At 38.1% G+C, this 11,739-nt stretch overlaps 1 pseudogene; it reads right to left on the reverse strand.

Annotated features, from left to right (window-relative positions):
* Positions 1 to 5,868: 5,868 nt before the first annotated feature.
* Positions 5,869 to 6,437, reverse strand: LOC101613840 (annotated as a pseudogene).
* Positions 6,438 to 11,739: the final 5,302 nt, after the last annotated feature.

The following is an 11,739-nucleotide window of genomic DNA, read 5'->3' on the forward strand; positions in this document are numbered from 1 at the left end:
AATGAACCTCAAATACAACCATATAGTAGTTGATTGCTCTATAATTTATGTTGCCACTATTGCACAGGTGGGTACGACTTTCCAGACTTGTTGATTTTGTAGTTTTCAGGATCCACTACTTGTTCATATTGTTGGTGACTTTTATCCCTCAGCAGCTTGCATAATGCTTCCCGGGAGTATGACAGCTAGCCAGGAGGGGAGCTGGCTTCGATCTCAGTTCCAGTTTGATCTAACAATGTCCTATGATTGCAGCCTGTGGTGTCTTCAGCAATAATGTCTTAACATCTAGTTCTGGTGGGTACATATGCACAATGGCTTTCTATTCAGTGGTAAGGAAAAATGAAGTTGTGAAATCTGCAGGAAAATGGATGAACCTGAAAAAAAGAAAAACTATACTACGTGAGGTCCATCAGGCTCAGAAATACAAACACTGCATGTTCTCTCTCATACACAGATCTAACAGAGAATAGTTTGATTTATTTGTAAGTTGTAGTAAGTATCAGTAGTACTGAATGAGAAAACAAGAATGAGGCTTAGAGGGAGGATAAATAGTGAAGGATTAAGAATGGAAAGAGGAGGGGGACAGTTCATAACCCAAATGGAGGTATATACAGGGGGTGGAAGGTCTTTAGGAAACAGGAAAGGAGGAAGAGGGATACACAAAACTAATGACAACATGAATTAGTACTACAGCAAGCTATTTCATTTTCCAATTAAAAGATATCTCTCTTAAAAAGACAGAGAACAAAGAGAGAGAGGAATAGTTTGGGTAGAAGTACCCTCCTGTTGTAGAAAAAGCTTTGCCATAAAATTGTAGGCAGGTAAATCCCAATGCTAGAATTGAGTTTCCCCACTCAGGAAGGCCCGTGAAGCCCCCAAACAATGCAAGCCATTGCTAGAACTCTTGGGAGATTTTTTATTGCGGCTTCAATCTTGTTGCTTTGTATAGATCTGCTAAAATTATTTATCTCATCTCTGCTTAACTTCGGTATGTCATATGCATCTATAAATTCCTTTATTTCTTTTATATTTTCCAATTTTGTGGAATAGAGGTTTTGAAATGTATGTCATTATGATTTTCTCGAGTTCATTGGTGTCTCTTGTAATGTTTCCTTTTTAATTTTTAACTTTATTAATTTGAGACTTCTCTCTCTTTTGGTTAACTTCACTAGAGCTTGGAAATATTGTTTGTCTTTTCAAAGAAGCAACTCCTTGTTCTGTTCGTTAATTTTATTGCTTTCTCTTTCATTTCTATTTCATTAATTTCTGACCTGATCTTAATTATACATCTAGTATTTTGGGTTTGGTTTGTTCTTGTTTTCCCAAAGCCTTCAGATGTAACCTTAAGTTATCTATTTAAGATCTCCATATTTTTGTAATCCAGGCACTTAGAGCTATAAACTGACTTTGTAGGACTGCTGTATCCATTATTTATTTGTTGCTGGGACTAAACACTCAAAGAAGGAAATAGTTTATTTCTGGCTTACATGAAGTTTCAAGGGGAAGTTTCAGTGTGGTGGAGAAAGCATTCCAGGAGCAGACATCTGGATATCATGTCTCCTTAGTAGCAGGGAGGAAATAGAAAGATTAAGTCTGGTATGGCAAGCAGAGCTGAGCTGTAAAACCCCAAGTTTTGCTCCCAGTGACACACCTCTTCCAACAAGGTTCCACCTCCCAAGGTCTCCACAAGTTGGGCATTGAATCTTAGTCACAAACACATGAGGATATGGGGGACATTTCACATTCAAATAAGTACAACTGCCTTCAGTGTATCCCTTGTGTTTTCATATGTTATATATTCATTTTCATTCATTTACAGGAACTTTGAAATTTCTTTAATAACCCATTCATTATTCAGTAGTGTATTGTTTAATCTCATTGAGTTTGTGAATTTTGTATTTTTTTTCTTGTTGATTACTAGTTTTATTTCATTGTTGTCAGATAGAATACTGGGAGTTATTTCAGTTTTTCTATATTTGCTGAGATTACTTTGTGTCTTAATGTATAATCTATTTTAGAGAAAGCTCCATGGAATTATAATGCCCTTGTGGTGGATTGTTTATTAAACAGTGTGAAGTGGTCTTCTTTATCTCTTCTGACAAATTTTAGTTTGAGGTTTATTTTGTCAGATATTATGATAGCAACATCTTCTTTATTCCTGGTTCCATTTGCTTAGAATATCTTTATACATCCTTTTACCCTAAGGTATTGTCTGTCTGTGATGGTGAGGTTTCTTTTTTTAGATTTTTATTAATTTATCTGAAAAAGAAAAAGAGAGAATAAATGAGTATGGGTGTGCTAAGACCTCTCACCACTTAAAATGAACCCCAGACATATGCACCACCTTATTTATCTGGCTTTATGTGGGTACTGGGGAATTGAAACAGGGGCCATAAGGCTTTGTAAGCAAGCACCTTTAGCCACTGAGCAATATTTCCAGCCCCATGAGATGAGTCTCTTGAAGGCAGCAAAAATATTGATTCTATTTTCGAACCCAGTGTGTTAGTCTGTGTGTTTGGATTAAGGAGTTGAGACCATTAGTATTCAGAGTTATTACTGAAAAATATTAGTCCCTGCCAAAGTGATAATTCCATGGTGTTTGGTATTTTCTTAGTCTTCATTTGCTTAACAACATTTCTAGTATTTATTATGTTCCTCTTTGTAGTCTCTTGAATGTTTTTAATCCTTCTCTATGATGTGAAGTAGTATTCCATCTATTATCTGTAGAGTTAGCTTAGTGCTCATAAATACCTTTAGTCTGTTTTTATCCTGAATTGTCCTGAATATTGCTTGCCTGGGGGAAAAAATCAAACTTTGAGTTGGTTTCTAGTAAATGTGTATCATTTTTTCAACACTGTAAATTCAAAAATTGTGAGTCATCATAAGTTGGGAATCATCTATACATTTCAACTTGCCAAGTCTACTTTATATTGTACAAGAAATAGTAAAAAAAAAAAAAAAAAACAGTGTTTTTCCTACTGTCGTACACTTCCCACAATACTTCTGATACCAGATATATATATCTCCCCACATACCAAACAATAGTTCTCCAGCTGAATGTCTTCTAATTTAATTAAATTCTGACACTAATGTACTAGAAAATAGCATCAGATCCCACAGGTCAAGTGCTTAGTACTACAGACTGCCTTTCACTTCCCACTTTGTAGTGACAGTGGCAATCTCCAGATTGTTTTGTACATTTCTGACCAACCAGCCATAAAATGATGGTTCCTATGATTCCCCTTACTGGGTTTTATGAACTGCCCAGACAGTTCATAGAGCTCAGAGAAATATTTGTTTACTGGTTTATTATAAAGTGTCCTCCAAAGAATGCATATGGAGAGACATATGGAAGTGATGCACGGGGCAAAGTATTCGTGTAGAGCTTCTTTGATAGGCATCTCATGATCCAGAAACCCATTTGTTCACCAATTTTCAAGCTCCCTGAATCCTTCCTGTCCTTTTGGAATTTGATAGAGCCTTCATTATGTAGACCTGATTGTTTAATTTATTGGCTATTGGTGGTCATCTCAATCTTTACTTCTCCTCTCTCTCCAGATTTGTTTATGAGACAATGAGATGAAAGTTTTTGTTTATGAGACAATGAGATGAAAGTTTTAAATATATTCTATTTATTTATTTGAGAGAGAGTGAGGGGGGGGGAGGGAGAGAACCAGGGCCTCCAGCCACTGCAAACAAACTCCAGACACATGCATGCCCTTGTGCATCTGGCTTACATGGGCCCAGGGGAATCAAACTTGGGTCCTTTGGCTTTGAAGGCAAGTGCCTTAAACTGCTCAGCCATCTCTCCAGCCCAAGATGAACGTTTTAATACTCTAATTGCAAATTGGTTTCAAGGCAAGCAGATATCATCCTAGGGCAATCTAGCATCCTTCAGCCATCAGTCATCTTAGTAGCATAGAAAAAGGCATTTATCATTTAAAAGACTTTTTGGAGTGATGTGTTAGGTATAAGGGACAGAGATCAAATATATATTTTATTTTTAAAATTAAATTTATTTATGTATTTATTTAAGAGTGAGAGAAAAAGAGATGGATAGAGAGACAGAGAATGAGAGAGAATGGACATGCCAGGGCCTCTAGCCACAACAAATGAACTCCAGGCACATGCGCCACCTTGTGCATCTGGTTTTATATGGGTAATCGGGAATCAAACTCTGGTCCTTAGGCTTTTCAGGCAAGTGCCTTAACTACTAAGCCATCTCTGTAGCCCCAAATATATATTTCTTATTACTTAACAGTATCACAGATTCATATACTAACTTAATTCCAATGACATATAGAGATATTACTCCTTTTTAACTATTTTCTGTTTTCTGTATTTGTATTATAATATATTTATGTATATGTATTAAATGTGAATAGTATATTATTTACAATTAGTTTACATAATTTTATGTATTTTTATTACTACTACTTTTGTGGTACTAGAGTAAATCCAGGGTCTCGTGCATGCTAGGCAAGTATTCTATACTCTCAACCCAATTTTATGACCTTTTAAGAACCTAGTTAAAGAAAAGAATAGGGTTGGAGAGATGGATTAGCAGTTAATGTGCTTGCCTCTGAAGCCTAAGGACCCATGTTCAACCCTCCAGATGCCATGTAAGCCAGAGGAACAAGGTGACACAAGCATGCAAGGTCGCACATGTGCACGAGGTGGCACATGCATCTGGAGTTCGGCTGTAGTGGTTGGAGGCCCTGGTGCATCAATACACACTCTCTCTCCCTCCCTCTCTCTCTCTCTCTCTCATAAAAAAATTACAAAAAGAAAGGAATATAAATATATATGTGAAAAATGTGTTAGGGTTGCATTGCTGTGACAAAGTACTTCAGAAAAACAATTTAAATTTAGGAATGATTTATTTTTGTTTATGGCTTCAAGGGTTTTAGTCTATAGTTATTTGGCCTCACTGTTTTGAGCCTGTAATGAGGCAGAAAATCATGGCAGAGAGTACATAGTAAAGCAAAGCTGCTGCTCACCTCGTGGTGGCTGAAAAGAGATGATGTGAGAGATCGCACAGTAGCCAACATCCTCTTTAAAGATATACCACCAAAGATCTAACTTCCTTTCATTAGGGCCTTCCTCCTAAAGGTAATACCACTTCCTCATAATATCACCAGCTTGAGACAAAGCCTTCAACACATGAGCCTTCAAGGAACATTCAACATTTAAGCCATAGCCCAGCATTGTGGCTCATCCTTGTAATCCTTAGGAAACTGAGAGAGGAGAATGATGAGTTTAAAGCCAGCCTGAGGTAGGAACATAGTGAATTCAAGATCATTCAGGGTTGCTTAATGAAATCTTGCCTCAAAAAAGTCTACACTACTACATTGAATTTGTTATATTAACCTCTTGTTTATTATATTGTGGAACAATCACTAGTTTCTACTTCCAAACTGAAACTTATGGTGATTAAACAATGACTCCCATTTTCCCTCCCCTAGGTCTTTCTAATTTCTTATTTACTTCCTGTTACTAATGAATTTGCCTAGTCTTGATATTTCATATAAGTGGAATAATGCATTCAATATTCTTTTTTTTTTGAGATTCATCTTTTATTTACAAGTAAATGAAATAATGCCCCCTATAAACTCTAAAGCAATGTAAGAAAACCACTGGCTCTGCAGTGAGGTATGTGTGGAAGGAGCTCATGCCACTGTTTCTTCAAACTAGGAAGCTGGTGCAGCAACACACACCAGTAATCCCAGTGCTTGGGAGGCAGAGGCAGGATCATGGCAAGTTCAAGTTCTGGCTGGTCCACAGAGTGAGTTCCAAGCCAGTCAGGGTTACATAGATTATTTCAAAAACAGGAGTAAAAACAAAGTCTACAATGATTTTGTTATGCTGACATATGTGCAAGAATTAAAAGTAAAAGTAGCTCTTTAACTTCAGTCTCTGGTCAAATGTGTGAGGTGAGGATGTCACTTCCATTCAGTGACAGTCCCTCTCTCCCAGACAAGAGCATCTGAGCAAAGGACTCAGTACTCATCTAGAGTATCTGCTCGAGGAATAGAGAGACCCAGATCTTTAAGGACCCGAACTTTCAGCTTCTCTGCTTCCAGTTTGGTCTGTTGTTCCGCCCTTTGTTCTTCTAGGATCTCTTCAATAGACACTTGCTGGAGGGGTGTATCACTCTCCTTTTCCAAGTCTATTTCTCCTAGTAGGACCACATTTTCTCCTCTGACCACAAAAATCCCTCGAGGAATATCACCATACTTTTTGCCCACGTGAATACGCTCCACAGTCTGATGTAGCACTAAGTTAGCAAACTGATTTATGCTTCTTAAACCCTACAAGTGTCCTTCCATCTCGAAGTAGGACCAAGTGCTTTATATTGATGTCCTCGATGAGGCTGGCGGTGCCAGGCATATAGTTCATTCTGAGCCGGGGCAAGTCTAAGGGACAGCGGCCAGCCCGCGCGTCGGACACTCCGTCCACTCCCGCAGTCCCTGCCTCAGTGGGCCGGGAAGAACCAGGCCCCTCTTCACCTGCACATCCACACGGGAATCCGGCGCCAGGCCCTGCACGCGTTCTATATTCTTTTATGTATTAATTATTTCATTCAGAGCAGTGTTTCAAACTTACCCATATTGTAGCATATACCAAAATTTCATCCTGTGGCTGATTGACATTGTAATGTATGTATATACCACATTTTGCTTATTTAGTCAACTGTTGATGGACACTTAGGTTGGTCACAGTTTTATGCTATTGTGACTAAAGTATCTGTTTGAATCCCTTATTTCAAGCCTTTTGGACATATAGGTAGGAGTGGAGTTACTGGACCATACAATAGTTCTTTATCTACATTTTTAAAGAATTGCTGGTCCACTTCATGGTTTATGCCTGTAATCCCAGCACCTGGGAGGTGGCAGCAAGGGAATCAGAATTTCAAGGTCTTCCTCAGCTACAAAGTAAGTTTGATGTAAGTTTGGGCTACATGAGACCTTATCTCCAAACAAGCAAGCAAAGAAATAGAACTGCCAAGCTGTTTTCCATGGTGGTTATATCATTTTATTTCCCAATAGTAAGTTATGAGGGCTCCCTGTTGCCCATATTCTTCTAACAGTTCTAATTTTAACTTTTTTTTTTGTCCAGGGTTTCTCTACATAGCTCATGCTGGCCTGGAACTCATTATGTAGCTCCGACTGACCTCGAACTTCTGATAATCCTCCTGCCTCAGCCTCCTGTGTGTGATGAGATTACAAGATTATATCATCATGCCCGGACATGTTATTTTTTTTTAAGTATGTATATTGTAACCTCTTGAGAACATTTAAAGTGGTATGTGGTTGTTGCTTCGATTTATGCTTCCCTCATAACTAATGACTGAATAATTTTACATACTTATTGTCATTTTTATATCTTGTTTGGAGAAATATTTATTGCATTCTGTTTGTTGTTAAGTTGTAGAAGTTCTGTATGTATTCATTTAATAGATTGCCCTTTCAGTTTCTTGATAATGCCCTTTGATGTATAAAATTTGATGAAATCTATTTATGACTTTTTTGCTTTTTCTTTTCCTTTCTCATAGATAAAAATCTATCACCAAATCCAAGGTCATGAATATTTCCTGTTTTTTCATCTTCTATGGTTTATATGTAATTTTTGACCCAAAGGACCACGTGTTGAAATCCCTGTTGTGGCAATGTGAGAGGTGGCAAGATTTTTAAGAGGTGGGGCCTAGTAGCACATGCTCTGAATGAATTAATTGCATATAGAAAAATTTCATGTTCATAAGAATGAGCTAAAATAAAACAGAAAGACTCACCTTTCCCTTTTCTCTGGCTTCCTGTTTTTCCATGTGATCTCTCCCTCTGATATTCCCTCCTTTTACTGTGATGCAATCCTCTACAAGGTCCTCACCAGAGCTTAACTGATAGCATTGAACCTGTAATATTGTGAGCAAAATAACTTTGTTTAAATATAAAGTGCACACTTCAAGTATTTCGTTACTGAAAAGGAGGCTAATGCATATGCTAAAAGTTTTATGGTCATAGTTTTGTTTAGGAATTGGTTTTTGCATATGGTGTAATGTAGGTTTCAAACTTCATTTTTGTATATGTGGATATTCATTTGACATTCCTTTCCCATCAAATGGATTTGGCACCCTCATGAAAAGAAATCAATTAGCTAGAGGCTTATTTTGGGATTCTCATTTCTATTACATTTATAGTTATGTTTTGGTAGTACACTGGTTTTTTTTTTGTATTTAGGATTTTATTTTATGTTTGACAATTTCATGCATTTATATAATGTATTTTGATCATATTAGCACAATTTTGATTTTTGTAGGTTACTAGTAAGGTTTAGGACTGAAAAATTCAAATCTTTTAAATTTGTTCTGCCTTTCCAAGATACTTTTGCAGGATCTACAAGTATTTCTCAGTGGTAAAGTGCTTGCTGAGTATGTCCAAGGCCCTGGGTTAGATCTGTAGAACCTCAGACTAACAAACATTGTTTTGTCTACTTGTAGCTCCTTTCAAGGGTAAGGTTTCCCATATTTGTAGAAAAGGCTTTTGGAGTATTGATGAAAATAACATTGACTAGGGCTGGGGAGGTGGATCAGCAGTTACAGGTCCTTGCTTGCAAAGAGTGCCAGTCTGGATTCAATTCCCCACCACACACCTAACACTGGACAGGCATTCATTTGCAGTAGGGAGAGACCCTGGTGTGCTCCCCCACCCATGCCAATAAAAAAAAATCATGTTGACTCTGTAGAATGGGTAGTAATGCCATCGTAATAATATTGTCTCTGTATCCATGAGCACTGGATCTCTCTATTTTTATTTATTTCTTATAATTTCTTTCAACAATATTTTCCAGTTTTCAGCATGTAAGTCTTTTACCTCCTCATGTGAATTTATTTCCAGGTATGTGTGCTTTTAGATGCTATTATAAATTATTTCCTTTTCAAGTTGTTTATTGTTGATTCTTGCATGCTAATCTTGTATCCCATAATTTTGCTGAAGATCATGTATCTGTTTCACTTCTTCCTTTACAGGTTGGTCACATTTCCATTTTTGTCTAATTTAACTATAGTTATTTAAATATTTTCTAATTTCCCTTCTTTGATCTATTTAATATAATATTGCTTCATTTCCACATAATTGTGAAATTTCTGGGGTTGTTCTTGTTATTGATTTCTAGTCTTATTGCCTGGTCTTCAGTGGACTGCTTGTAACAGAATAATATAGATTGGTTGGTTTAAGCAGTAGACATTTGTTTTATTGTAGTTCTGGATGCTATAAGTCCATCATTAAAGGTAAGTAGGTACAGATAAGGTTGTGGTTCTTTTGCATCTGTATGTGTGGGTGATGCATATTTGTGTGCATATGTGTGTACATATATATGTGTGGGAAAACATGTGCGGGGCAAAGGATAATCACATATACTGTTCATCAAGTATGCCATGAGCATTTTGTTTGTTTGTTTTTGTTTATCAAGGTAGGGTCTTGCAGCTCTAGCCCAGGCTGACATGGACTTCTCTATGTAATCTCAAGATGGCCTGTAACTCACTATGATCCTCCTACCTCTGCCTCTCCATGTGCTAGCATTAAAGATGTGTGCCACCATGCCTGATGCCAACATTTTTTGAGAAACAGTCTCTCATTGGCCTGTAGCTCACCTAATAGGTTAGACGATTGGACAGTGAGATCCAGGGATCCTCATGTTTCTGCTTTCCCAGCACTGGTATTACAGGTACACACTGCCACACATAGTATTTTATGTAGGTACTGAGTTTGAACTCAGATCCTCATGTACTTTACCCACTGGGATAACTTTCTACCCAGTCAAGGGTTTTTTCTTTTTTCTTAGTGAGACCTATCTTCCTAGCTTAGAGAGATCACCTTCTTGCTGTATGTCTTCCCCCCACCTTTTATTTTATATTTTTAACTAAGATCGAATATAGGGTCACATACATGCCAGGCAAATGCTCTGTCACAGCTTCCTTTTTACTTTTTTTTCTCCTTTTTAAAAAAATTAACTTATTTATTTTTATTGACAATTTCCATATTGTAAACAATATCCCATGGTAATTCCCTCCCTCCCCCCACTTTCCCTTTGAAACTCCACTCTCCATCATATCCCCTCTCCTTCTCAATAAGTCTTTCTTTTATTTTGATGTCATGATCTTTTCCTCCTATTATGATGGTCTTGTGTAGAAAGTTTCAGGCACTATGAGATTATGGATATCCAGGCCATTTTGTGCCTGGAGGAGCACGTTGTAAGGAGTCCTACCCTTTCTTTGGCTCTTACATTCTTTCTGCCACCTCTTCCGCAATGGACACTGAGCCTTGGAAGGTGTGATAGAGATATTTCCGTGCTGAGCACTCCTGTCACTTCTTTTTTTTATTTATTTTTTTGTTTTTTTGAGGTAGGGTCTCACTCTGGTCCAGGCTGACCTGGAATTAACTCTGTAGTCTCAGGGTGGCCTTGAACTCACAGCGATCCTCCTACCTCTGCCTCCCGAGTGCTGGGATTAAAGGTGTGTGCCACCATGCCCGACTCCTCTGTCACTTCTTCTCAGCACCATGGTCCCAAGGTCACTGCCATCTGAAAAGAGAAGCTTCTCTAACCAAAAGTGAGAGGAGCACTAATATATGGGTACCTTTTTACTTTGACACTGGGTCTTACTCAGTTCCCCATAATGGCCTTGTCTGTAACCCAGGCTGACCTGGAATTTGTTTTTTTAAAATTTACTTGCAATCAGAGAGAGACAGAGAGAGAGAGAGAGAGAGATAATGCACATACCAGGACCTCTAGCCACTGCAGATGAACTCCAGATGCATGTGCCCCTCGTGCATCTGGCTTACGTGGGTCCTGGGGAATCAAACCTGTGTCCTTTGGCTTCACAGGCAAACACCTTAACCACTAAGCCATTTCTCCAGCCCTTGAATTTGTATTTTTATCATAGTTCTTAGCCATTATTTTCTTTATCTCCCTTCCACTTCTTCTTTGCAACTAGGCCCTCTTCTATTTTGATGTCATTTTTTTGCCCTTCTCTGTCCTCCATGACAACATGTTGATGGGCCCAATATTATGCAGGATTTTTTATTTTTATTTTTTGGGAGACAGGGTCTTACTCTACCTCAGGCTGACCAGAAATTCACTATGTAGTCTCAGGCTGGCCTTGAACTCATGGCAATCCTCCTACCTCTGCCTCTCACGTGCTGGTATTAAAGGCATGTGCCACCATGCCAGGCCTTTATGCAAGTTTTGTGCAGGTAACAACAGCCACTGTGAGTTCATGATACAACTGCCACTTAGTTCCTGGAAGATAACATTCCAGAGCACTCTTCCCCATCCTTTGGCTCTTACATTTGTTCTGCCATCTCTTCTACAAAGTTCCGTAAGCCTTGAAAGTGTGTGATAGAGATGTCTTATTTAGTGGTGAACACTCAACTGTGACTTTTAAACACATTGATGAGTTTTTAGTCTCCCTAGTAGTCACTGCCATCTGAAAAGTGCTTCTCCAGCCAAAAGTGAGAACAAGACTAATATATGGGCATAAATATAAATATTTAAATAGCAATTTTATGGGTATACTATATCCATTTATCCAAACAATAGTAGTAGCTTCCCTTCTAGGGTTTATGATCTTCCCAGCCATAGGCTGTTTTATTGTTTTCAGTACCATGCAGAAATTCCTTCCCATAGAATGGGCCTCAAATCCTCTCCTAGAGCAGATAACATAGCAGACATGCCCCTAGTATA

Source organism: Jaculus jaculus, chromosome X (genome assembly GCF_020740685.1).
Source record: "Jaculus jaculus isolate mJacJac1 chromosome X, mJacJac1.mat.Y.cur, whole genome shotgun sequence".
Classification (NCBI taxonomy): Eukaryota; Metazoa; Chordata; class Mammalia; order Rodentia; family Dipodidae; genus Jaculus; species Jaculus jaculus.